At 37.6% G+C, this 24,920-nt stretch overlaps 1 long non-coding RNA gene and 1 pseudogene across 2 annotated transcripts in view; both read left to right on the top strand.

Annotated features, from left to right (window-relative positions):
- Positions 1 to 24,920, top strand: part of LOC129136044 (uncharacterized) — a 77,898-nt gene that overhangs the window by 15,622 nt on the left and 37,356 nt on the right. For both annotated transcript variants that reach the window (XR_010148614.1, XR_010148615.1), the window contains exon 2: positions 5,392 to 5,510. This is a non-coding gene — a long non-coding RNA (uncharacterized LOC129136044). The remainder of the gene's footprint in view (positions 1 to 5,391; positions 5,511 to 24,920) is intronic.
- On the top strand, positions 9,065 to 23,922 carry LOC472995 (glyceraldehyde-3-phosphate dehydrogenase-like; annotated as a pseudogene).

Genomic DNA, 24,920 nt, shown 5'->3' with positions numbered 1-24,920 from the left:
TGGCAATTTCCTGCCCTCTCCCATCCCAATAGTGAGGGTATAGACATGCCCAATAGTGAGGGTATAGATTAGCACCCTTTGACACCCATTTGTAGCTCTGAGGTCCTATCAGAGAGTTACTCTTTTGTCTAAAGGGTGGCAATTTCCTGCCCTCTCCCATCCCAATAGTGAGGGTATAGACATGCCCAATAGTGAGGGTATAGATGAGTACCCTTTAGGGTACAGTCTTTCTAGGGGCAGAATTCAGGACCCTGAAGGCCCAGCTCAGGAGAAGACAGGCAGAGTCACAGACTAAAAGGAGGCAGGCAGAGTGAGAGTTGCCATTACCAGAATCAGACTAAGTTACTACAAATCTATACAGAGCGGGGGAACCTACTGGGAACTTACCTTGTGCTTTGTTTCCACTGCTGTGGTCCTATCAGCAAGAATTGAAAGGCATGTGGATTCTCCCCTTGAGAGTTTAATGAAGGCATAGTGTGCCTAAAGCCCTGGCTTTCATTTCTTCCAGAAAAGGCAAAAAACCTTCTGTTAGTCTTGGATCCTGAGACATCAAGATATTTCTAATGAGAATCAGGGGCTCTTGTGGGGAAACGAGAGGTAAGAACAAATTCCTGGTGTGTCAGATCAGTGGTACCATCTGGCCACCAGGAACAACATCAGGTAACGATAGGCTGAGAGGCACAACTCCCCACGCCCAGCTCAGGGTCACACACGTGTCTTTTCAGACTTATTAAACCCCCAGAGAGAAGAGAGGGAGAGATGGGGGAGAGAGTCCCTAGGTGAGTTCCCATGAATCTTGACTGGTAGCACTCTGAGTTGGGTCTCAATTGAGGGTTCTCAGTCTTGACACTATTGATATTTTGGGTCATATAATTTTTTACTGTGGGGGTTGTTCTGTGTACTGTAGGATGGTTAGCTGCATCTTTAGCCTCTACCTGTGAGATGCCAATAGCACCCTAGCCCCTCAGTGTGACAAAGTGGTCTCCTGACATGGCCAAATGTTTTCTGGGGTTCCCCAGTTGAGAACCACTGTTCCAAAACAAATATGAGAAAATGACAAGACATTATCTGAACCTGAGTCTTGTGGAACAGGCCAGATCCATTACACCTGGGTAATGAGTATGTACTTCAGGCATTTTGTAGACTTATTGGCACAAACAAACTTCTTGAGCAGTGATAGAAGGTGGAAGATAGCACTAAGGGCTCCCAAACAAGAATAGGCATCCCATGTAGGCAGGGTAAGATTCACGGATAAGAATCAACAACACTTATACAGTGAAAGAAGGTGAACCCAGCTAGGACAGAGCTATAGCTTTGAGCCACACCTGGTGACCTCTTACCAGGTCCCTACTGAGGAAGAGCTGGACATTTATATCAGCTCCCAAATGAATACTCTTTATAATTTTTGTGTATAACTTTGTGATCCAGGCATCAAAAAATCATTTTTACATGTAAGTTACCCATAAACCATGTGTGTAGAGTTTTCGTTCCAGAATACCTGGAATTATTAAGAAAACCTTTTGTTGTCCTAATAGAATCCATGATCAAAGGATGGGCCAGGTGTGGTGGCTCAGCCTGTAATCCCAGCATTTTGGGAGGCCAAGGTGGGCGGATCACCTGAGATCGAGAGTTTGAGACCAGCCTGACCAACATGGAGAAACCCCATCTCTACTAAAAATACAAAATTAGCTGGGCATGGTGGTGCATGCCTGTAAACCCAGCAACTGGGGAGGCTGAGGCGGGAGAATCGCTTGAACCTGGGACACGGAGGTTGCGGTGAGCCGAGATGATGCACCATTGCACTCCAGCCTAGGCAACAACTGTGAAACTCTGTCTGAAAAAAAAAAAAGAGTACTTTGACTCAAAAAAGTACTTTGATTCAAAAAAGAGTTTTGAATCCTGGGTGAGCTCTAATTGAATATCAGAGTAAAATGTCTTGTGCTTGGGCTTCCTGGAGCAAAACCAGGTAAGCAGTAACTCTTAGAGTATGTTGCTTCTACCTTGCTTTTCTCTGAGTTAGGAAGCAAGGAAAAGGATTCCCCACATCTGTCCCCTTATCCAGACACTTTTCTGGTTTCCCTTTTGTGACTATTTCCCTGTTTCACACTGCCCTTGGCATTTATTAGAGAATCTCAATGGATCCCAAAGAGAGTGGGATCCACAGGGTTACTGGGGCATCCTGTTCTGAGCTGCAGCATCCAGTTCTCTCATGGTATTCTTACCAAGATCCATTCTCCCAAGCCCATCTATTTTCATTCAGGATTTGCAGTTCTTTATCTCCACTGTCATTTCTTCCTTCTGAGTTATTATCACTGAATTTTAGTATGGGATTAAACTTTAGAAACTATCCAGTCCACTCTCTTTCACCCCTACCACATATGTGTAACTGAGTATCAGAGAGGGTAAGTGACTTACCTAAAAACACCTAGCTTAGAAGAGAATATAGGACACAAAAGAGGACTGAGGATGAAACATCTGGAACACCAACATTTCAAAGATAAGAAGGCAAGACAAGTTGAGAAGGAGAGTCAGATGTGCTCAAGGAAAACCAGGCTCAAGAAGTGATGGAGAAGCCACGGGAAGAGAGAGGGTCAGGAAGAAGGGAACAGCTAAGAATCTAGTGCTGTTACAGGGGAAAGCATCCCTTGAACAGGATGTCAGGACCCTGATGTCCTGTCGGGGGAAAGGCAACCTGCAGGAGTTAAAGAGGGGCAGAAGGAAACTCAGGATTTTGATGATGAAGAAGCTTTAACTTGGAAAGAAGGAAGGATTTCATTCCCCCCTTTCCTGTCAGAGAATGCTACTGAATACCTGGAGAATTCAGTGAGATTTCCAGCAGTGTAGACAGCAGGACAAGCTGACCACTGATGCTGTGAAAAGCTATCCTTAATTGCAAAGCTTCCCTTGGAACTGTAGAATTTCTATGGGGTAAAAGAGGGAACTGGGGAGGACAGAGGGGCAAAACAGAAAGAATTGAGTTGATTAATTCTATGCCTTCTCTTTTGGTGGAGCAGAATGGACTATCAGCTCTGTTAGGGAAATATGTGCTTTTGTAATGGAGTTTAAAATTGTTTTTCTCAAATTTCTGCATTTTTTATCTAAGTAATTGATGAAACAGACTACCTGCTAGTTACATGTTGCAGGGTTATTTTTCTGCCTGGAGGTGTTTTTATTCTCTTGAGAGAAGGATGCTATTTCTGTAAATCTCAAACATTACATGCATCAGAGAACTCAAGGAAAAAGCTTTTATTCTCTTGAGACAAACACAAATAGCTCCAGTTTCTTCTACCTTTTGTTTAAAGCCACCTCATAAAGTGCTATCACAAACAAGCTCCCCAAATGAATTGTTTAGTGCTACAGTTTATTGGTATGCAAATAAACATGCACATATTGCATTTATATTCCATATCTAGTTATACTATGCTCTCTAAGAGTGATAGATTTTAGAAGACTGATAGATTTTATTCAATGGATAATAATAAATACAGGCAAATAAGAAACTCATATGTTAAAAGGTAAATAAATGATTAATAGAAAAATTGTAAAATTTTCTGCTAAGAGATTGAAGTCTAGATTTTTGATAACAGAATGTTAATTTCCTACTCACACTTATTTTCTCTTTTTAAATCAGATGATAGTTTCCCAAATTCAAGTTATAAAGCCGTAACACAACTTGCATTTTTTTTTTTTGGTATGCTAAATGGTAAACTTCACATTGCCAGAGTGGTATCTTTGATAATTTTCTTTTGGGAGAGAATCTCAACCATAACATGTAACCTGCATACTACATTCTCTTACACAAGGGACTTATGTCACTCAATTATATTTTAATACTTTTTATTAATTCTACCTCCCAAATGAGCTTTATTTTTTCCATCATATTTTCTACTTAGTATTCCTTTTGAAACTTCTTCGGCTGAAAGTTAGGATTCCATAAATAGCCCCATAGTGGCAGATGTGGCTGGTGGGCTGGTTGGGGAGTGAGCCTGGAAGAGGTTATAGGCCTATATGACCCAAATTGATCATACAACTTCAAAACGAAGAAGCTATTTTAATTTTGCACATTGTCTTACATATTCAGAATTGAACCTCATATGGTTTGAGAAAATGTACTTTTAATTCCAGATGTCTTCTTATTTTCCCTGCTGCATCTACACTCCCTAGCAGAGTATCTGGCAGACAGTAGGCATTTGCTAACTATTTCTTGATTAAATAGATGAAGGATAATTCTGCAGCCTTGAAGAAACAAACATATCCAAAGAAACAAACATATTTGATTTAGTCTAGGTCTGATTTTGTCAGTTTTGTCCAAATTCCAAAGCAAAGCATTCCATTATTTGGTCAGATAAAAATAGGAACAGCACAAGGCATTGAAAGCTAGTAGTTGTAATGTGGATGTGTGCAAGATTTGGCAGCAATATCTGTCACTGTGTTGATGAGCAGGGTGGATCCAGCTGATGTCTAGAATACAGGGTACCAAAGTGAGTCATGTTATTCTTCCTGAGGATTACAAAAGTCGGTTATAAGCAACAGTTTAAGGTAAGTAGATTGGGAACAAATTGTGGCATGCTCTGATAACCACATTGAAGAGTTTGGACAATAACCTATGCATTAGGAGACTGTGAAAGTGAAGTGGTATTTTCCTCTATGTGTCAGTAGGACATCTCTAATAGCACTGTGCTATGTGCATTGAAGACTAGGAGCCTTTTGACCACTAATTTTTGAACCTATTTCAATTTCTAAATTTCTGGTATTATCTCCTCTGCCATAGGAGGGAACTAAGGCAGAGTTTAATGTTTCGCAATCATAAAACCTTTATAGGTTACAATTCTGTGTACTGTAGGATGGTTAGCTGCATCTTCCATGTTGGAAGGCATCTTTTGCAAATACAAAATTATAATCACCTAAATTATAACAGCTATGAGGATATATATAGCGTTACAGAATTAGGAGTATGTATCATTGGTGTGACCATTAAAATAAATAAAACTCTGAAATTAATTCTTATGTGTCTGTTATGTACCATGCTTTCAGTCATTCTCAAAGCAATAGTATTATGGGTAAAAGGAAGATCTGCTTTTTCAGTGAACTCATTTGTGCTCCCTATTTCAGGAGAAAAGTAATAAGCCAATAGCAACAAAAGTGTAATTACAAAGGATTGTCCACCTGCATTATCAAATAAATACCTCAATTATCTGCATTATTTGTCAGTGGATGTTCAAAATAGCCTTACAAATAATTAGCATTATTTCATGGTATGAAAAAACTCCTGCCCAGCACAAAAATTTGCAGGTTAAATTTTGATTCAACAACCAGTTCAAATGCCTGTTTTGAAGCAGCCACTGCACTATGTATGCCAAAACAGATTCTATAATACTCTACTTGTTACAGGGCTAACTTGGATATGCAGCCACCTGGGGAGTTCTTCTGCTTGTCAAGCCCAGCTCAGCAGCAGCTCTGGGTTTGTTTGGAGATTCTCGAAGCCTCTTGAAAGCTGTAACTAAAGTAAGGTCAGTAGTGGAACTGAGGCAATATAGCTGATTGCATTGAATCAGAGCCCCTTGGGCTATGAGAAACCTGTGTGACTTGACAAGTTTCAAGTGATAATGAATGTGGCTCTTGAAGAGTCTGTCTAGTTTAGTCATCATTTTATCCTCAGATCTAACATAACTGCCTAGCTTATAGTGTTGCACATATTTACAACATACATTTGTCGAGTAAATTAATTCAGAACGAAGCAAATTGGTGGTAAGAAATGTGCAGAAAAGAAGGAAAAAAAGCTTATCCTCTGCACAAATAAGTTTTTTTGTGTGTGTGAAATACTATATAAAGTTAACAAGTTTCTTTTTCACACTGGAGCCTCTCAAAAATTTAGTATGACTGTGAATCCTCAGGAGAAGGATTTAATAAAGCAGTTTCCTAAGCTTTTGTTGAGTGTAAAACACTTTGTACTCAAAATACTGATTAGCATCTTTCTGCAGTGCTTGGGCTAATGCAATTAAAGATCAGTATGACATAATATGCATAAAAAGTACTCAAGTTAAATTTTGTTTGCTACTTTTAGGGGCATGCTGTGTGTGTATCATTGCACACTGGGCCTCCATGACAATAGAGTACATAAAATTCTTGAAATATTTGGGTGTACCTATAATATCAGTAATCTATTCTGATAATGATTGGAGTAATAAATTATTCTGTAAGCTCTGAGGTAACATAAATCCTGATCTTTAATATGTCAAACAGTTGCAAAACCAAGTTATACAATACTGAAGAGTATAGAAACAAGCACAACGGGGCCAGGGGTTCTGTTGTGCATCTATATCCAAAATACTAGGGCAGTTTGTGAATTGCTAAATAAAAATTACTGAGTTCCATACCCCTTCCAGAATTTTTGGAGACAGGCTGAGGGAGGCCTACAGATCTGCATTTAAAAACCATTCCAAATAACTCTAAAGCAAGGAGGTCAAAGGAGTACAGTTTGGGTAACACTTATTTAAACAATAGCACAACATATCATTGTACTGATCAAATATATCCAGTTTTCCTAATGTAGAGTTACCCAGTTCTTACCTTTTAAACACACAACACACATATCTCCTCTGGGTTTGGATGAGATTATTGCATCCTGGGATTATGAGACAGAGATATATATCTTTAGTGGACATTGGTAGCCATTGCAGAAAACGAGTAAAGAAGGTATAATTCAGAGTTTGCTTTGGGATCCTGTTTTACTAGTTACACTTATTTTTAAGATTACTGTGTCAGCAAGGATTGATATTGTAGCTTGAGTTGGAAGCTGCAAGAATGGTAAGGAGGGGAGAGATGCCATCTAAGCAAGGAGGAATGGAACAAACCCCCACATCTGTCAAGTTGACAAATGGTCAGAATGGCTGATAGAATGGTTAGGTATGATGACTGGTGACATGGGCTCTGGACTCAAGGTACTTTAACTCTACTGGTTAATAGCTGTGGGGCCTGCTAAACTTCTCTGGGCCATAGCTGTTTCTTTTCCTTTTTAAAATGAAGATAAGAACATTGTATATCCCATAGGGTTATTTTTGAGGTTTAAATGAGATGGTTTCTATAAAATGTATAGCCCAGTTCCTGGTATATAGTAAACATTTAATATCAGCAATTATTAAGTGGCAGTGGCCTCCAGCTCCTCCATTATAGTATTTGCCATCTTGATTCAATCCTGTCAGTATTGCAGATACTGTTATTAAAAATGAAATGTGCCTGGCACAGTGGCTCACACCTGTAATCCCAACACTTTGGAAGGCCGAGGCGGCAGGTGGATTGCCTGAGGTCAGGAGTTTGAGACAAACCTGGCCAACATGGTGAAACACTGTCTCTACTAAAAATACAAAAAAAAAAAAAAAAAGAAAAAAGAAAAAGAAAAATATTAGCTGGGCGAGGTGATGGGCCTGTAGTCCTAGCTACTCAGGAGGATGTGGAATGCGAATCACTTGAACTTTGGAGGCGGAGGCTGCAGTGAGCTGAGATTGCACCACTGCACTCCAGCCTGGGCAACAGAGTGAGTGAGACTCCGTCTCAAAAATAAATAAATATGGCAGCATAGTATTCCATAGTGTATATGTGACAGATTTTCTTTATCTAGTCTTTCACTGATGGGCATTTGGGTTGGTTCCAAGTCTTTGCTATTGTGAACAGTGCCACAATAAATATACGTGTGCATGTGTCTTTATCATAGAATGATTTATAATCCTTTGGGTGTATACCCAGTAATGGGATTGCTGGATCAAATGGTATTTCTAGTTCTAGATCCTTGAGGAATCGCCACACTGTCTTCCACAATGGTTGAACTAATTTACACTAATTTACACTCCCACCAACAGTGTAAAATCATTCCTATTTCTCCACATCCTCTCTAGCATTTGTTGTTTCCTGACTTCTTAATGATCACCATTCTAACTGGTGTGAGATGGTATCTCATTGTAGTTTTGATTTGCATTTCTCTAATGACCAGTGATGATGACCTTTATTCCATATGTTTGTTGGCTGCATAAATGTCTTCTTTTGAGGTGTCTGTTTATATCCTTCACCCACTTTTTGATGGGGTTGTTTTTTTCTTGTAAATCTGTTTAAGTTTGTTGTAGATTCTGGATATTAGCCCTTTGTCAGATGGATAGGTTGCAAATATTTTCTCCCAAAGGATGAGTTCTTGTCCTTTGCAGGGACATGGATGATGCTGGAAACCATCATTCTCAGCAAACTAACACAAGAACAGAAAACCAAACACTACATGTTCTCACTCATAAGTGGGAGTTGAACAATGAGAACACATGGACACAGGGAGGGGAGCATCACACACCAGGGCTTGTCAGGGGGTGGGGGCTTAGAGGAGGGATAACATTAGGAGAAATACCTAATTTAGATGATGGGTCGATGCGTGCAGCAAACTATCATGGCACGTGTAACAAACCTGCATGTTCTGCATATGTACTCCAGAACTTAAAGTATAATAAAAAAATTATATGTTAAATATAAAAGATGAAAATATATGTACATATAAGCCTATATATATATAAAATATAAAAATCTCTAGACAGAAGAAAAATAAATAAAATAAAATAAAAATAAAACTATATACTCTTACATGGAGCACAGCCTTGGAGCTCAACAACTTGGGATCAAATATCAGCTATGTTCCTCACATTTACAAACTGTGTGAACTCAAGCAAGTTATTAACCCATGTGAACCTGTTTCTTCACCTGTATGTAGGGATAGAGTACCTAAGGAAAAAAGATGGCTATCATCATTGTCATAATTTTCAGTTGCTCAAGCACTTGACAACTTAATGTCCTTGTGGGATCAATTTAGGTGTTCCTGCATCTTTCTAAACTTTATTACATTAACTTGAGTTCATTGAAAGATTCCCTGACTTCCCAGCAGGAGCAAGAGAGTGCCCAGGCTCAGGGCCAGCTGGAGTTCCAGGATCCACCCAAGTCAGTAATGAGTGAGAATAGGAGGTAGCTCTGAGGTGTTGGGTGAAGAGGGGCCAGAATCTAAGTCTTTGGCAAGGATGAACTCAGGTAGCCAGCGATGCTTCGAAGTGTCATGACCAAGGGGAGATTGAAGAGAGAAATGCATTCAAGAAAAAGTTTGGAAACTGGAAATACGCAAGGCCGACTGAGTGTCGCAGAGGCCTTGCCTGGAAATGTTCTCCCAGGCAGTTCTCCAGGACGGGAGGAGCCTTGCAGAAAACTGCTAGCAGAAGCCCCTGGTTGGTTAAAAAAAAAAAAAAAAAGGCCGGGCGCGGTGGCTCAGACCTGTAATCCCAGCACTTTGGGAGGCCAAGGCGGGTGGATCACGAGGTCAGGAGTTCAAGACCAGGCTGACTAATATGGTGAAACCCCGAATCTACTACAAATACAATAATTAGCCAGTCGTGGTGGCACACGCCTGTAATCCCAGCTATTCAGGAGGCCAAGGCAGGAGAATCACTTGAACCCAGGAGTCGGAGGTTGTATGGCGCTTTGGACAATATCTAGAAATATAAAATGTATAAGTATTGTTCTTACTTTACATATTATATGTGAACTCATTGAGGCCAGATTCTGTGCCTAATCCAATTTTGAATCTGTGAATCTCAGAGAGTAAATGTTTATTTAATGTCATTTGATTCCAAGAGATCAACTTTTTCATCATCCTTGTGTTTCCCATTCCCTTCTGTTTCTAGGACACTTTTCAAATATTTAGGGCTCTTTAAGGACAATTATAAGTTTCACCTAACAGGTTTTTCATATTTTAACCAGTCTGATATTCTTTGTAATAGGAACTCAGATTTATTTTGTATTTCTAGAACAGTTACAGATCAGAATGTGTTTTCTACTTAGTAATTGTGTGTGTATTACATAGTAAGGGGAGATCTAGCAGCATATTGGAAGCTTCAGTATTTCCCACATCTATTTTGTGTTACAAAAGATTATAAGGTTCTGTGAAAATAAAAATAAAAAGAGTAACTTTTACTTTTCCACATAAATTCTTTATCATTAGTTTGATAACAACTTGAGAAAGTTAAAACTTAGCTCAAATATGGAAGTATAGCTTAGGATTGCCATGACTATGTGAAAGGATTTCTTGTAAGTTAAACCGATGTGGTATTTAGAAAGATGTATTTGTGATATCACTGGTGGAAAATGAGAAAATTTGTATGACTTAGGAAAGGAAATTAGGAAATACTTCTACAAATCTCATCATTGTCTCTTAATTTTTAAACAAGGTAATTACAGAATAATTTAGAAACTTTTACATAAAATGTTAAAGAACTGTATTATGTTACAATATTCTCTTCAAACATCAACGTACTTCAAAACCTGTAATTTCCTTAATGAGAGAAGATTTCCTTTTCATTCTCTTAGTTGGAAGGAACACTTGGATGCAGAGGTTTAACTCTTCATAAACAGGACAAATTATACACTTGAGGACAGAATGTATAATTAGGAAACTAAATTAAAGAAGCCATCTGCTTCTTTACACTGAAGGTGGAGTGCACGGGGTCCTCTGAATTGCAACTAAAGACTAAACGTGTATGCGGCTTTATGCTCTACCTTTAGAATGGATAGAACTCTTATTGTGACAGTTGTCAGAATAGAGTTAAATGACTGGTTAAAGTCACAATATTAAATTTGGATTTAGGAAAGGTCTCATCATTCTTTTACTCTTCTTATCTTTTATATTTTTCACTTGTCTCTATTTTAGAGTGACATCAAAATCATTATTCATACATTCGCTGAAACTAGAATCTGTTTTAGAGTCTTCATTTGTTGTGCAGTCTATGTCAGAGGAAATAATGCTGTTGTTTGCAGAATTGGTATAATAATTTGCCCTCTGTTCCCTCAGATTTGGTTCTGTTTTTCCTTGTTGACTGTAATAATTTTAAAAATAATGAAAATTTTCATTTGTTACATATTTACTCTGTTCCAGGCATGATAGGACATATATATTTTCTTCACTATGAAAATACCCCTCTCATGGTCATTCTAAATGTAATTATCAACACTTTGACTGCAAAGAGTCTTCGTGGTTGTTTCTGATTCAGGAATTTTATGTATTTTCAATGCCTTTCTCCCCCTTATGACTGCTGCATTTTATATATGTATGCATTTATTTATTTTTAATTGACAAGTAAGATTATATCTATTTATGGTGTATAACATGATGTTTTGTTATATATACACATTGTGGAATGGCTAAATCAAGCTATTTAACATATGCATTATCTGAATTACTTATTTTTTGCAGTAAGAACACTTTAAATCTATTCTTCTAGCAATTTTCAAATACATCGTTATTAACTTTAGTCACCATGTTGTACAATAGCACCCTTGAAATAATTCCTCGTATGTAATTGACAATTTTAGTCTTTTGACTAGATCTCTGGTAACCACCATTTTATTCTCTATTTCTATGAGTTTGACTTTTTTTATACTCTACATATGAGATCATACAATGAATACTGCATTTTGGTAGTGATTGCAGAGGAGTCCTGATAATGCTGAAGTTAATTCTAAGAGCCTTTGGCGGTACTTGTCACCTAAAGTTTTTCTTGTATACATTTTCTCAAGGGGCAGAATATCTGGAGATTGTTCGATTTTGGCTTTTACTGTTTTTCATCCTTATAATATTGTTGGTATAACTTTATGTTTCTTATTTAAAGTTACACTTGAAAGAAAAAAATCGACGTTTTCAGAATGCTGAAACTTCTTTGTTCCTACAAGAACGTTATTTCGTCTCTACATAAATGTCAACTATTCATGTGTATTTGTTAAATAAGAATATTAATAGTTCTAGGTAAATGTAAAACTATTTGAACTTCTATAAGCATGCTTGAATTTAAAGTTTGCATTACATGTTTTGTGAGGGAGTTATAGTTGGTGGATATTTTTATTATTTTTATTATTTTTTATTATACTTTAAGTTCTGGCATACATGTGCAGAACGTGCAGGTTTGCTACATAGGTATACATGTGCTGTGGTGGTTTGCTGCACCCATCAACCCCTCATCTACATTAGGTGTTTCTCCTAATGTTAGCTCTTCCCTAGTCCCCCACCCCCGACAGGCCCTGGTGTGTGATGCTCCCCTCCCTGTGTCCATGTGTTCTCATTGTTCAACTACCACTTATGAGTGAGAACATGTGGTGTTTGGTTTTCCGTTCTTGTGTTAGTTTGCTGAGAATGATGGTTTCCAGTGTGATCCATGTCCCTGCAAAGGACATGAACTCATCCTTTTTTATGGCTGGATATTATACTAATAAAAATATTGTATTTTGTGCCATGGTTTCTGCTGTCATAAGAGTGGTGTCTGAGTACAGGCCTCTTGATCCTCAACTGCTTTTCTTGTACCACTCCAAAAGTCTTAGTATTTGATAATTATGAAATTTTTTAAAGTCACAAAATGCCATATAATAACTAAGACTCTCTGAGGAGATACTTTATAAATGAAGGAGGAGAGAGCTGTACTACCCGAGAGCCTTGATGTCTTCAGAATCAGATATAGTAGACACTGCACTGGGCAGAGTGGTTTCTCCAACTCAGTCCACTGGCAGAGGGAGCAGGGGAGCAGTGGCTTCTGTAAAGTTATCTTCAGACACAGGAAAAACAAATGATGGCAGGATATTGGATAATTTCTTAAGATACCAAAAGCACAACTATCAAGAAAGACATAGGTATATTTGACTAAAATGAAAACATTCTATATAAAAAAATAAGCAAAATGAAAAGTCAAGTCACGACTGGAAGAACACTTTCATGCCTATAACTGACAAATAATTAGTAACCAGAATATATAAAAAGTTTTGCATATTTAAAAGAGAGATAACATAACCCAGTAGAAAAATATGCAAAGGATATATGCAGGAACTGTACAAATAATGAGACCCAAATGGTCAAAAACTATATGAAACTATAAACAACATTTTAGCTATTGAAGAAGAGAAATAAAATGGGTTACCATTTTATGCCCATATGCCTGGCCAGAAAAAAAAAGGTGAAATCAATTATTGATGAACATATGGGGAAGCAGGAACTCCCATATGTAGGTGGTGGGAGTATAAATTGCTTCATTAACTTTGCAGAGTAATTTAGCAATGTCTAGAAAGTTGATGTATCTACCTGGGGATTAGCAATTCTCCATCTAGGTATATACGGAGATAAGCTTTGGCATATGTGCAAAGAGACATGTACAAGGATGTCTTTCGGTGATCATTTTAATAATGAAAAACTGTTAAGTAATTTAAACTGTGCACTAATAAAATAATAGATAAATACATTATGATACATTAATAGAGTAACATCAATCAAAATAAATTTATATACATCAATGTGGATAAATATTGAAACAATGCTTTATTAAAAAGGAACTTATGGTATAGTCATACAGAAAGACATGATTCATGTAAATTTTATAATTGCCCCCAAATACTATGTACTGTTGAAGAGATGTATGCCTATTAAAAAAGGTACAAAAACATGAATGGGAAGGCTACTCAGCAACTTCATGAGGATTGTTAACACTGAGGAGGCAGGGAATTTGGATGATTAAGTGTTGATTTTGAATGTAATATTTTATTTTTTATAGAAAGATCTGAAGCAAAAATGGCAAAATCTTAATACATGATTAACCTGGGTGCAGGGGTCTATAGGTAATTGTTATCTATGCCCAGGTGACTGGTATCTAGGTACTCTGGGTAGAATTTTTTGTGTTGAAGTAGTTTTCAATTAAAACTAAAAAAGACAAATATTGTGATAAACATCCCCATATCCCAGCTTTTGTGGTCCCTATTAATTACTACCTCTGAATAAATCTCTTACAGTATAATTTTTAGTTTAAAGCATGAACACATTTTTCTCTTAATTCATTTTTAAACACAAGTTATTCATTTTTACTATGGAAAAACTAGAATGTAGAATTAAGGAAAAAATACATCCATAATTCTGTGATCCAGGGATTATCACTTTTAAGATCTTGTTGGGTGTAATTCCAAACATACCACATACTTAGGGGTATCTCTCTCTCTCTCTCTCTCTCTCTCTCTCTCTATCTCTCTCTCTCTCTATATATATATATATATATTTTTTTTTTTACAGTACTTACATTCTTCCCAGAGTAAGCACCAGGTAACTATCCCAGAGCTCTCTTGCAAAGCATTTTGCTTTAAGTTAAAATTTCTAAGAACCTATCAACAATGTCAAGTGAGGACTTACTTTATACACTTTTTAATCTTTTGAGTTTGGAGTCATGTATTAGGTTGGTGCAAAAGTAAAAGTAATGGAGATATCTATATCTATATCTATAGATAGATATAGATAGATATATAGATATAGATGGATAGATAGATATAACTATAGATAGATAGATATGGAGATATATATATATATCTCCATTACTTTTACTTTTGCACCAACCTAATACATGATTTCAAACTCAAAAGATTAAAAAACGTATAAAGTAAGTCCTCATTTGACATTGTTGATAGGTTCTTAGAAATTTTAACTTGAAGTAAAATGCTTTGCAAGAGAGCTCTGGGATAGTTACCTGGTGCTTACTCTGGGAAGAATGTAAGCACTGTAAATCTTATAAACCTGTTTAACCTCACACAATCCCAAATGCCAATTTCTATGATCTTCCAACATTGTCTCTGGAAATGGGGGAGTGGACGTGATAAGACTTTGACCAAGAACAGAAGATTTGAAGCTATTAAAATGTTAAGATTGATTTACTGACTTTAGAAAATCATTTGTTCAAACAGCCAAATTAAAGAAAAAACTCTATTGTGCTTAACTCTCCCCATCCTTTATCTAGAAGATGACTTAGGGTCCCATATAGTACTTCAGGATTCAGAGAGAAACTCTCTTTATGAGACACCTCTGGGCAATCATGGATGACATATGGGAAAATGATGGTTTATCACATGGACGTGCTTGTGCAAACTTGTAACTGAACAGCAGAACAAATAATAATTAAAATTTCAGTTGTATGTTCCAGCTGGCCAGCTGCTACTCGTGTATGCTGAAAAAGACCAAGACAAATAAGAAGTTAACATGTAAAATTGTACTTACTTGTCAAGATTGTACGGCGTTTGCACTGTTCTTCTATACAGCCCTGTTTTTTGCCTGATAAAGTGTAAGGGGCCTCAAAAAAAAAAAAAAAAAAAAAAAAGAAATGGTCCTTGAGATTTTTTTTAAAAATCCAAGTCACAGATTTTTCTGGCTCATTGTCTGCCCGGGGCACAGAGAGGGCATAGTGGTGGTGTCGCTGCTGGTGGGAGTCACTGGGGAGGGGTGCAAATGGAATGCAGAGTTGTTAGAAAAAAATCTACTCTAGGACCCTGTTGCCAATTGGGCACTACAAGCACAGTGATTAGACCCAGAGCCTGTGGCATCCCAAAGGACTGTAAGCATGGAAATACATACACTTGAAAATAAAAAGAATGAGAAGTAAGCTAGAAACATCAACTATTAATTAGAAGCTGTAATTATTAATGTCAAAAAATAAAACTTTACAAATCATTTCAGAATATACAATAAATTGTGTCTTGGTAATGGAACCAAGTAGCTTGTGGACAAAAATGTGGGACTTTTTGTGTACAGTAAGTCCTCCCTTAACATTGTAGATGGTTCTTGGAAACTGTGACTTTAAGCAAAATGATGCATAACAGGTTCTCGAATATTGTCATTTTGTTCAACCTATTTCATTATAACATTGATGAGAAAAAAAACTGGTTTCATGTTTTGTTATTTTGCTTAAAGTCACAATTTCCAAGAACCTATCAACAATGTCAAGTGAGGACTTTATACATTTTTGAATCTTTTGAGTTTGGAATCATGTATTGGGTTGGTGCAAAAGTAAAAGTAATGGTGAAAACTGCAATTACTTTTACACCAACCTAAAAATCTATATATTTGAAATTACAATAAAATTAAGAAAAACTTTAAAAAATCTTTTCTGCCCGTTATTTTACTACCCCCCACTCAAAATTAATGTGTGATGTGATATGGGGTGGGGCCTCCAAAAGTGACTGTAAATTTCAGAATAAAAGTTTTAAAACAGGGCTGTTACTGTCTCTATTTTTGAGGGAAGTCCCACACAAATTTGATGCAATAAATTGAAAAGAAAAAATAACTTAAAAATAAATTTAAATAACTTTAAAAAGAAGGAAAATTGGCAAAGATTGTCCAAGAGTTCTCCCCTATAATAGCACTGGGTATAGACTTTCTTACAACTGAGTTTTTAGCCAACCTTTTAAATGGGTCATTCCTATGCTACTATAGTTATACTGTTCTTGCTCATGGAAAAAGCTGTAAGTTCTCCAATTCATTTTATAAGATAACTCTGACACAAAAACCTGACGAAGACAGCATAAGAAAAGAAACATACCTGCCAATTTCCTCTTTTCTTTGAACAGTGGAATTTTTTTTCATAGCTCCCTTGTGCTAATATATTCTTACCCCTATTGGGGATAGAACTCAGGTGGTTCCATTAGAGAGCCTGTGTGTTCCTGTCTGAATTTTTTTATGGATGGAAATTTAGGTGCAGATTGGAAAAAAGAACAGAGGAGGGAAGAAGCAGATTATCAGCCCTAAACAAAGATTGGACTTTCTTTTATTTACTATTGTTATAAGGTGGAACCCCATGGAAGTCTTCTCTGTAACACATGCATGCACACATACCATACCCCACGCAAAACCCACATCTCTATTTGTTTTACACATTTTCACCCAGTGCAAATCTCTATAGTGGTCTTCAGTATTGTGCCCATTGCTGCCGGTCCACAAATGTTTTACGTTTACATTTCCCACCAGCAACACAGCCAACTCTTGTTCTCAAGCTCTTACCCTTCAAGCTGGGACTTTCTCCCATTTGCTTTCCAGGTATGCTATTCTTTCTCAGTAATTCATCTCAGGTCGTTCTTTAATGGTTTCCATTAATCTGGTCCATTTTGTCTATTCTGTCAGGAACTCATTGCTGATTTCTAATGTGTAGACTCTATTTATACACTTTGTTGGACATTTTATTGGGAATTTTGGGGTAAGGACAGCCCTTGCCACCATTTTGTCTGAAAGTACCTTTACAGTATTTAATTAAATAATATACCTCTACCTTTTACTAAAATTGGCTCTCAAGTTCTTTGTGTAAGAGTCCCTCTCTTTATGAAATGAGAAAATGGAGGCACTTTTTTATGTTTGCATAGTACTTTTTATTGTGAAAGCAATTTGTTGGTTTTCCTTTGAGTGGAATTTCCTTCCTATAGAACTGGAGATAAAGAAAAATGTATTTCCTCCATTTCTCCCTCATGTGACTTATGTTATACTCTTAATGCTTATTTTTGTCTTTCTTTTGCATTCCATTCAGAATAATTAACTGTCACCATACAATTCTTCTTGCTCCTGTATAAAGAATTAGCAATGGCTCCCATGCATTTTTGAAATTCTATTTCTTATCTTTTATACCATATTACTCTCTCATAACCAATTCTAGCTGCAAGTCTATTATGAATTATTTTATGGCCAATTTATTCTTTTCTTTCCAAAGACTAAGTATGATTTTTTTTCTGTTAAAGCTACGTGACTGGCGTTCCAATTTATAATTTTCCCAAGAATTCCTTTAATGTCCAAAGCATCTGATAAAATATATGTGGGATCACAAGTTTCCATTTGCTCCAGTACATTTTCAATTATAGATAGTGAAGTGCTTAGATCTTCTGAGCTCCCAGAACATATATAATCTCCCATAACTACTGCAAATTTCCATCTGCTTCTATCATCACTCAAACTGGGGGGTCTCAGGTGGATCAATGTGTGAGATAGTCCATGTGGGATTTTAAACTGTGTTTGTTAGAATTACAGATCGATGCCTGCCATCATTGCCCCTTGAACACATTCACAAAGAATAAAAGATCTAGTAGCCTGGTTTATTTTCTCTTCCACCCCGACACAACTACTGGAGAGGAAACATCGCTGTGAGGTAGAAATGTTACAAACTCAGTGAACAGATCTGGATTTGAGTACAACTTTATTATTTATCTGGCTTTGGACAAGCTGTTTCTGAGTCTCAGTAAAATGGGATTGATATTAGAAGTTATTATAGTCCAGAACCAGGACTATTCTGAGGATTGACAAGGTAATAAAGGAGCTAATACATTTTGAAATAGAGTGAAGTGTTACATGCTCTGACTGGTGTCGAAGTTTACATAGCAAAGATCTATAGGCCCAGATTTTAAAGGACAAGATGAGGGCTACCATTTCTCCCTCCCCCACCAACTTCCCACTCCCATCAATCCTTGTCACTTTCCCCTGTCAGCAATTCCCTGGCTCAAGCTTTAAGATTGGTCTCTCTTGAAGCAGAAAATACTTTAATGTGCCTAGACTGAGGCAAGGGAAGGTCTCACCCTCAGTACTGCTCTGCTTCAACCATGTTAATTTTAGAATGGAGGAGTTCAATAGGCAATTAAATATAGAAACAAGGAGATAAGTCAGATTAAAAATTAACTGTGAGGACTTGAACCAAGGAAATACTCCCAAATAGAGAATAAGCCTTTTTGCAGTAATATGCTTATTACAGTATTCTTTTTACAAAAGGACAACAACAATCCCAGCACTTTGGGAGGCCGAGGTGGGCAGATCACGAGGTCAGGAGATCGAGACCATCCTGGCTAACACAGTGAAACCCCGTCTCTACTAAAAATGCAAAAAAAAATTAGCCGGGCGTGGTGGCGGGCACCTGTAGTCCCAGCTACTCGGGAGGCTGAGGCAGGAGAATGGCCTGAACCCGGGAGGCGGAGCTTGCAGTGAGCCCAGATCGCGCCACTGCACTCCAGCCTGGGTGACAGAGCGAGACTCCATCTCAAAAAAAAAAAAAAAAAGACAACAACAAAAATTTAGAGACCACCCAATATATCCAGCAATAGAGGATTAATAAGTACACTGAAAAATTCGCTTGATAAGATATTATACAATTTTAATGGTTATATTTATGAATATTTTATGATAATTAAAGAAATATCTATTTTTAATGCTTAATTAAAAAACAACATAGAAAACTGAATGTACGATTTGATCTCAGCAATGTAAAAAAAAATAGTTCAGATGAAATAAACCAACGTGGTAACAGTGATTATCTTTGGGTTGTGAGTTTAAGATGATTTTGATTTTCTGAATAATTTTCTGCAATCTTAGATTTCCAGTAATGCGCATATTTTGTAGGCAAAAAGGGTGACGTTTGACAGAAGATGGGCTGGGGTTTTGTGAGGTTCGTTATAATGTGTGATTTTTTTGGGAGAGTTCGCTGTGGCCCTGGGTTAGCCTGCACCCTGATAACACTTCCAGTGTTATCAGAAGGTCACTTTCCTAACTGAGAATCAGAGAAAATGAAGGTGGTAAGTCTTGAGAGACATTTTATTGTGGCTAAGGGAAACCCAATAAATCATCCAGCTCTGCAGCAGAATTCACCTTTCCAATGATGGGAGAGTATATGCTTGTCAGCCTGGACAGGGATGAGTAAAACGCTGCCAACTTCTGGCGCTTCATATTTCCCTCCTCTTCACGTGTAATTAATTAGATATTCACTTACCAAATAGTGTCAAAATCTAGGTCTGCTTCCCCAAGTTCATCCAAGTCACATCTGTTTCTCTCACAAGCGTTCTTCTGGTTCACATCCACTGTATATGAGTCATAGCCGCTGTGTATGATTTTAATTTCTAAATTGTTGGAAAACACTTTAATATCATCCTAATGTACTGACAATGGTATGCATTTATTTTCCCAACTGGAAAATACTTTTTGAAAAGATACAGAGGCTCTTTTGTTTTGTAAACACACCCATGGATGCACCCAGCTGTGGGTTTTTAAAGTCATCGTCCTGGGAGGCAATCCTATCGCCAATGCCGAAAACATTTTTTAAATTTGTTACGTGAGCTTGTTCCCCTGCCTTGTTGTCTGGGTTCAAATGATTTTTGGCTGTTTCCAAAATAGAAATGGACCCCAGAGGGCATAGAAGCCATTCTGAAAAATCTGCAGCAGGCCCTGGAGGCAAGATCCATAGAAGAAGAGACAGAGATTACTTATGTTGAGTTGATACTCTTTGCCTGAAACAAGCGTTCGCTTGGAAAAGTAAACCAATCAGGATCCACAAGCCCAGGTATGTCAGCTAAAATGCCAGCTGGAAACACGGGCACATCTCATCATCACTCAGAAATTGATATAACCCAGCTTTAGGAGAAACTAGACTGATATTCTGGGCTGACTTCTAGTACACAGCAAATAAAACTTCTTTAAGACCTGTTAGAAAGTCTTTATAGCCTTCAACCTCATAGTTTCAAGAAACTCAAATAGGAAGAAGGCTAGGATTGGATGGGCACCTACCTTATGCCAGACAAGATATAAGAGGATATATATTTATTAAAAATACATTATTTAATTTTTACATCAACCATTAATGAGTATTAATATCCTCATTTTACAGAAGATGAACTCAAAGTTCAGAGAGAGAAATAGTTTATATGAGGTTACTTTAAGTAAATGGTTGCACAAGAATTTGAATCCAGTTTTCCATAGCCTAAGCTTGCTCCACTACTCCATAAAGTAGAACTGTCACAAGGCTCAGCCTTGCGTTTTGGGGGAGAGTTTTATATTTTCAATTTGGGTCATCTGGAAAATAGTGCATCACACAAAGGAAATTTTTTTTCAGAATAAAACTTTGTCCCCTGATTGTGTGGGAAGTTGCAGGCCTGCAGCACCTGGGGAGATAGCCAAATGTTAATAAGGTGATTTTTAATGAGGTGCTTGGGAAAGGAAGGGCATACTCTTGCCATGCACAAATGTCTACTTCACACTTTAAGAAGGGTACAATTAAACAACAGCAATAATAATAGTTTACTTTTATTGAGGGTTTTCTCTGTGCCAGGCCTTGTGCTTAGAACTTTACATGCAATGGTGGTTAAATGTAGGCTTTCTTCAGCTAGAAATATGCCTTCCTAAGGGATGAATAAGTAAATATTTCTCTTCAGAGGTGGACTAAGGTATATTAATTAGGGAAAATAGCACTACATAGTGAATATATGTATATATATATTTGACATAATATATTTATATGTAATTGGGGACTAGGAGGCATATACATTTCTCAAGAAAGTGCTAAGGAATAGCAAACAGCTTCTCCAGGAACATTTGACTACTCTTCTTAGCCAGTTATGCTCTGAGGAGTGAATAAAAGATGTTGGAAAGAAAGTATAAATTATACAGATTCAATCCATTTGTAGCAATAAACATAATGGCTCTGGCAATATTATGTGCAAATTCCATGAAAATGTAAATTATTATGAATTAGAAATGAACTAGAAATCGATGAAGAATTAGGCTAAGAAGCTTCCTTTTTGTTTTTGTGGGTTATTTTCCTTTTGAGATAAGGATAGTGTTTCCCCAAAGTATCATGGCTTACCTCTATTCCTTGTTTGTATTTGCAACATATAGCGTTAATAAATACCCACTTGTACATGGGGACTATATAAGCAAGATATGACTCCTTCTCACACCAGTGTTAATGGCTTCTCACTTTTCTATCATTCTAGATTTAACAGTGAAGAATCTCCTCAAATTTCAACAAGTGACTTTGTCCTCATAGTTTCCTTATGTTTTCCAGAGTATGATTCGTTTACACAAACTACAGCCTTTTATATTCTCTATGGACCTGTTGCTGCATTCTTTCCTTGGGTGAATATCTTCTTAATCATTCTCCGGGTTTGGTCTAAGCAGGGAGACCAAATTAGACCCCAGGAGTGTGAAACTGGCATATTCACAATTCTTGTTTCTTACTGTGATTCCTTTAAGTCATCCCTTTAGAGTCTGGATGTAAGTAAATCTTTAATCCTAGGTAAACCATATTAGTGAGAGAAGAGCTACTTGTCAAGAAATGGGGGCATACTCATTTTAATTATAATGTACAATTATTTTCTTAATTGTTTTTATAATAACTTCAATGACACTGTACGTTAATAGCTCTGTAGATTTTTAAAAATAATTTCAACTTTTATTTTAGATTTGAGAGGTACATGTACAGGTTTGCTACATGGGCATATTGCATGATGCTGAGGTTTGGGGTACACATGATCCTGTCACCCAGGTAGTGAGCACAGTACCCAATAGAGAGCTTTTCAGCCATTGCCCCTCTTTCCTCCCGCTATCCTGTAGAAATCCTCAGTGTGTATTGTTCCCATCTTTATGTCTATGTGTACCCAATGTTTAGCTCCCACTTACAAGTGAGAACAAATGGCATTTAGTTTTCTGTTTCTCTGTTAATTTGTTTAAGATAATGGCCTCCAGCTGCATTGATGTTGCTGCAAAAGACATTATTTTGTTCTTTTTATGGCTGTGTAGTATTCTATGGTATATGTGTCCCACGCTATCCTTTTCCAGTCCACTGTTGATGGGTACCCAGGTAAATTTCATGTCTTTGCTATTGTGAATAGTGCTGTGATGAACATACGAGTACATGTATCTTTTTGATAGAACAATTTATTTTCCTTTCCGTATATACCCAGTAATGGGATTGCTAGGTTAAATGGTAGTGCTGTTTTAAGTTCTTTGGGAAATCTCTAAACTTTGAGACTCACCAATTTCCACATGGCTGAACCGATTTATATTCCCACCAACAGTGTATAAGTTTTCGCTTCTCTCCACAGCCTTGCTGGCATATGTTATTTTTTGATTGTTAATAGCAGCCATTCTGGCTCTCTGCTTCTCCCATTCAACAGACAGCTACATCTTGTGTAGTGCCAGCCACATCCCTGAGACGCTATGGAGAAAGTGAAGGTGGAGTAAATGAGTTTGGCTGTATTAGACACCAGGTCTCTAGGGCTGCTTTTAACTCTGGCAAAGTAGATTTTGTCATGATCAATGACTACTTCATTGACATCAACCACATGGTATTTACATGTTCTAATATGATTCCACCCATGACGAGTTCCACAGCACCATCAAGGCTGAGAATGCGAAGCTTGTCATCAATGGAAATCCCATTACCATCTTCCAGTAGTGAGATCCCACCAAAATCAAACTGGGTGATGCCAATAGTGATTATGTTGTAGAGTCTACCATTATCTTCACTACCATGGAGAAGGCTGGAGCTCACTTAGAGGGGAGAATCAAAACAGAGAATCATCTCTGGCCCTTCTGCTGATGCCCCCATATTTGTGATGGGCATGAACCATAAGAAATACAAAAACAGCCTCAAGATTGTCAGCAATGCCTCCTACACTACCAACTGCTTAGCCTCCCTGGCCAAGGTCATCCATGACAACTTTGGCATTATGGAGGGACTCACGACCACAGTCCATGGCCTTCACTGCCACACTGCCACACCCAGAAGACTATGGATGGACCCTCTGGGAAACTGGCGTGATGGCCTTGGGGGTCTCCAGAACATCATCCCTGCATCTAGTGGCCCTGCCAAGGCTGTGTGCAAAGTCATCCCTGAGCAGAATGGGAATCTCACTGGCATGGCCTTCCATGTCCCTGTCACCAATGTGTCAGTCATGGATCTGACTTGCTGTCTGGAGAAAGCTTTCAAATATGATTACATCAAGAAGGTGAAGCAGGCATCAGAGGGCCCCCTCAAGAGCATCCTGGGCTACACTTAGCACCAGGTTGTCTTCTTCAACTTTAACAATGACACCCACTCTTCCATCTTCCATGCTGGGGCCAGCATCACCTTTGAAAACCACTATACCAAGCTCATTTCCTGGTATGACCATGATTTTGGCTACAGCAACAGGGTGGTGAAACTCATGGTCTACATGACCTCCAAGGAATAAGAACCTCCAGGCCACCAGCCCCAGAAAGATTTCCAGAGGAAGAGAGAGGCCCTCAGTCCCGTACCACACTGAGACTCTCCCTTGCCACAGTTTCCATGTCATACCTCCTAAAGAGAGAGGGGCCCAGGGAATCATACTGTGTTGTGTACCATCAATAAAGTCCCCTGTTCTGAAAAAAAATAGCCATTTTGACTTATGTGAGATTGGTTTTGATTTGCGTTTCTCTGATTAGTGATATTGAGCATTTTTTCCTATGTTTTTTGACCACTTATATGTCTTCTTTTGAGAAGTGCCTTTTAATGTCCTTTGCCCACTTTTTAATGGGATTGTTTTTTGCTTGTTGAATTGTTTGAGTTCCTCATAGACTCTGAAAATTGGACTTTTATTGGGTGTATAGTTTGTGAATATTTTCTCCCTTTCTGTAGGTTGTGTGTTTACTCTTTTTTTTAATATATAGTTTCTTTTGCCGTGCAGAAGCTCTTTAGTTTAATTAGGTCCTACTTGTCAATTTTTGTTTTTGTTGCAATCATTTTTGAGGACTCAGTCATAAATTCTTCTTCTAGGCCAATGTCCAGAACGGTATTTCCTAGGTTTTCTTGTAAGATTTTTATAGTTTTACATCTCACATGTAAATCTTAAATACATCTTGAGTTAATTTTTATATATGGTAAAAGGTAGGGATCCATTTTCTTCTGCATATGGCTAGCGAGTTAACCCAGCACCATTTATTGAATAGTAAGTCCTTTCCCCAATGCTTATTTTTGTCAACTTTGTCAAGGATCAGATGGGTATAAGTGAACAACTTTATTTCTGGGTTCTCTATTCTCTTCCATTGGTCTATGTATCTGTTTCTGTACCAGTATCATGCTGTTTTGGTTACTGTAGCCTTATAGTATAGTTTGAAGTTGGGTAATGTGATGGCTGTGGCTTTCTTCCTTTTGCTTAGGATTGCTTTGGCTATTCAGGCTCTTTTTTGAGTCTATATGAAATTGAGAATAGTTTTGTTCCCTAATTCTGTGAAGAATGACGTTGGTAGTTTGATAAGAATTGCATTGATTCTGTAGATTGCTTTGAGCAGTATTGCCACTTTA

The sequence above is a fragment of the Pan troglodytes genome, chromosome 11 (genome assembly GCF_028858775.2).
Source record: "Pan troglodytes isolate AG18354 chromosome 11, NHGRI_mPanTro3-v2.0_pri, whole genome shotgun sequence".
Classification (NCBI taxonomy): Eukaryota; Metazoa; Chordata; class Mammalia; order Primates; family Hominidae; genus Pan; species Pan troglodytes.
The sequence above is the reverse complement of the archived record's forward strand: the minus strand, read 5'-3'. Positions and strand labels throughout refer to the sequence as shown.